The sequence below is a fragment of the Apis dorsata genome, unplaced genomic scaffold, assembly GCF_000469605.1.
Source record: "Apis dorsata unplaced genomic scaffold, Apis dorsata 1.3 scaffold_292, whole genome shotgun sequence".
Taxonomy (NCBI): Eukaryota; Metazoa; Arthropoda; class Insecta; order Hymenoptera; family Apidae; genus Apis; species Apis dorsata.
In genome coordinates, this window is record NW_006263567.1 from 1,176,159 (window position 1) to 1,179,591 (window position 3,433).

Below are 3,433 nucleotides of genomic sequence, written 5' to 3' on the forward strand. Positions count from 1 at the left end.
TCCATCGAGCCGAAATCGCGCCACGGCTCGATATCTAGGAATGCGAATTTGTCGTTGTAAATCTCTTGAGAGTTGTTCTCTTGAGATCATTTAAATAGAAGAGGAAAGAATAATTCTCTTGAAAGCAACCCTCGAGAAGTTTAACAAACTGAAAAATATTCGCATCCTAACCTTATCTTACCTTGTCTTACCTTACACGTTGAAATACTAGGTTCGACTTTACGATATTATACGATATTCGTCGAGTTTTCAGTCGCGAGAATCGCGGGTACGTCTAATGAGGGTGATTCTTCTCGAAATTATATACATTATAGGGAGGACGAATTTTTCGGAAACTACGAATAATACCTTAATACCTCAAGTTATTATTAAATTATTGGAAACACTGTGTGCTTTTTATCGTCCATCGTCGGTTGTGTAGTAGTAGGAAATTTTAGTAAAGGAGGATTCTCGGTGATCGTGCCCGCGGAGCCGCGCGCGTTTTTTCTCGTTTTCCAGCCCGGGTTATTTTCAGGCGCAGAGACGTGGAAAGAGGGGTGTGAATGGGGGAGCGGAACGAAAGAGAACGAGAGAGCGAAAGACGTGCAAGTATAGCGTTGCGAGCGCACCGAGAATGGTAGACAGAGTGCGAGGGAAGAAAGGGTTGCATGTTAAACTGAAAAAAAAATAAAATAAAATAAATGAAAATAATAAGAGAAAGAAGAAGAAGAAGAAGAATTTAACCGAATCGCGCCACTTGTGCATCGACAAAATACGCGACTTTATCCAAAAGACGTACAAAGTGAGAAAGAGAAGAGTGAATGAGAGGGCTGCCAAAAGAGGATTATAAAGAGAGAGAGAGACGTGTATGATGCCATTGAACACGAACGTGGAACCGGAAGGGGAAATCAAGTGGAGAAAGATGCTGGAAGAGAGAGAGAGAGAGAAAGAGAGAGAGAGAGAGAGAGAGAGAGAGAGAGAGAGATATGATTGGTTGCATTGGTAATCCTTCCCAGTGGAAAAGAAAAAGAAAAAAGAAAAATCCTTTCGGTTTCGCGTGTGTCGAGTCCCGATTAAGTTTGACAGATTATAAATCTCACTCCCTCCCTTTTTGCAAACGCTGATTCAGAGGCCACTGTTTTTTCCACGCCCACACGATGACGAAGAGAGCGAGAGAGCGAGAGAGTGAGAGAGATAGAGAGAAAGAAAGAGAGAGTATTAGAGAAAATGAAGAAAAAAGAAGAAGAAGAAGAAGAAGAGGAAGAAAAGAGATTGATTATTTCCTTGTGAAGAATCTCCTTGTAATTTGATGCGTGTAATTTAAAATGTACATTGCCGAAAAAGAGAAAAAAAAGAAAAAAAAAAAAGAAAAAAAATATGGTGTTGTTATAATATCTGAAACGTGTTACGAACGACGAAGAAATTTTATCAAAGTGCGCTACTGGAGAGCGATTTTGTTTTTTCTCGCGGACGGCGTTTACGTTGATCCTGTTTCGCGCGCCTTGTCTCTCGACATTATTTAATTATCCTACCGTTGATCCTTACGAGAAGAGAAAGTTTATTAATCGAGCGAGCAAAGTAGATTCGAGTTAAAGAGGGAGAAGGGATTGGAGAACAAATAGAAAAAAATAAAATAAAACAAAATAAAATAAAAATTGAGGGAAAGAGAAGATATTATAAGATCGAGTGTAAAGTTTTTACTTTTGAAAAAAGGAAAAAAGTGAATTTAGAAGAGAAAACCTCCCCCCCTCTTTTGCCCAGTCACGGATGTGTGAAGAAGTAATTATTATTATCGTCCCCGGTGAAAAGAGAAAGGAAAAGAAATGGAAATGGAAATATAAGTTATATTCGGCGTGTTTTTTAGAGAAAAAAAGATTTTTATATCGAGGTTGATCGGGAGGCAAGGCTGACGATCGCCGACCACGCAAATAGTACACACACCGGCTGTCTTTCACACTCCAACAAGGAACCGGGCTCCCAGTTAATCGAGCAGGATCTACGATTTTATCAAGAACGAGACGAGGTGTCGTTTCAGATATAAGGGTGCAAAGTGTATATATCGGTGCCAAATCGCGTTGAAAGGGCGTTTGCTGTTGAAAAAAATATCGTAAAAAATATCAGTCTTTTTAAAGCTTCTACGAATTTCTCGAATTTACAAAGTCGAAATTTGCTCAACTACAAGAGAGAAAGAGAAAGAGAGAGAAATAATATCGAGCATTTTATTCTCTTTGGCCTTGTATATCAAGAATATATCAAGAATAATTTCTAAGAGGAATCTATGAATATGAATCTATGAATATCAGGAATAAAAAAAAAAAAAACGAGATACGAGACACCTTGCAAGTTCACGAATCCTGGGAGCCTGACCGTAATCGAATCGATTGGGGATAAGTTGGCTAAGGTACAAATGTACATAGGAACATAATGTTGTTATTTAACCTGTAACACCTGTTCTCGTTTCGCTGCCTCTCGTGTTTCAAATTGAATAGAAAAAAAAGGAAAAGAGAAAAATTACACCAATATATCAGAGAGATAGAGGGGACAGAGAGGAAGAAATATATCAAAGATATAATAAGATAAAAAGAAGAAAAGAGAGGAATAATCTGAAAAATCGAAGGCGCAAAAAAGTTTGGACGAATTCAAAAGTTTATTGGAAGGACGAGAGGAAGCGGGGACGGATGATTGCAAAACAGAGAAAAGAGATAGAAACGAGCGAGGGAAGAAGTGGATAAAGCGAGTCGATATTCGCAGACGGAGGATCGATAAGTTAATCGACGTTATAGCTGCGCGTAGACAATTGGTTCACGGCTCTTTCCACCTACGTTCGGTTCGTCGTCGTCGTCCTCGTTGACCCCTCCCGCCCTCCGTTTCGATTTATACTCTTTCACCCCTATCTATCGTTTTATTTCTCCACCATCGCTTGGATGGCCCGGTTTTTACGAGCCGTGATCCAATCGATCGAACGCTTCAGAAGAAGAGAAAGAGAGAAAGAGAGAGAGATAGTGGATGAGTTGAAGCGAGAGAAGAATTCTATAGAGAACGAAAGTGTCTGTGTGTATGTGTGAGAAAGAGAGAGAGAGAGAGAGAGAAAGAGAATTACAAGCAATGTACACGTACAGATACTACATAAACTCTCGTATACACGGCTTCTATTTACTCGTCGCGCACGATGGTTCAATTTTCGCTTTGTTTTTTATTTTTCCATTCTCTTATATGGTGTCTTCGTCTAATAGGATTAGTGATGGGCGTTCGATTTTTTAATCCTCTTGCGAGGGTTGCGTGCTTGCGATGCTGCCATCCAATCGAGTGTCTTTTCGGACGCCTAAAAAAAGAAAAAGAAAAAGAAAAAAAAAGAAAAAGAAAAAAATGGAGAAAATTCTAACTCGTTTGAGAACCTCGAAGACATTAAAAAAAAATACCAATAAAAATATATATATATATATATATATATATA

The 3,433-nt window shown here is 38.9% G+C and overlaps 1 long non-coding RNA gene across 1 annotated transcript in view; it reads left to right on the forward strand.

The window, feature by feature from the left end:
* Window positions 1-6: 6 nt before the first annotated feature.
* LOC102672398 overlaps window positions 7-3,433 on the forward strand; it is a 21,056-nt gene continuing 17,629 nt past the window's right edge. Inside the window, exon 1 of the long non-coding RNA XR_421990.2 lies at window positions 7-3,024. This is a non-coding gene — a long non-coding RNA (uncharacterized LOC102672398). The remainder of the gene's footprint in view (window positions 3,025-3,433) is intronic.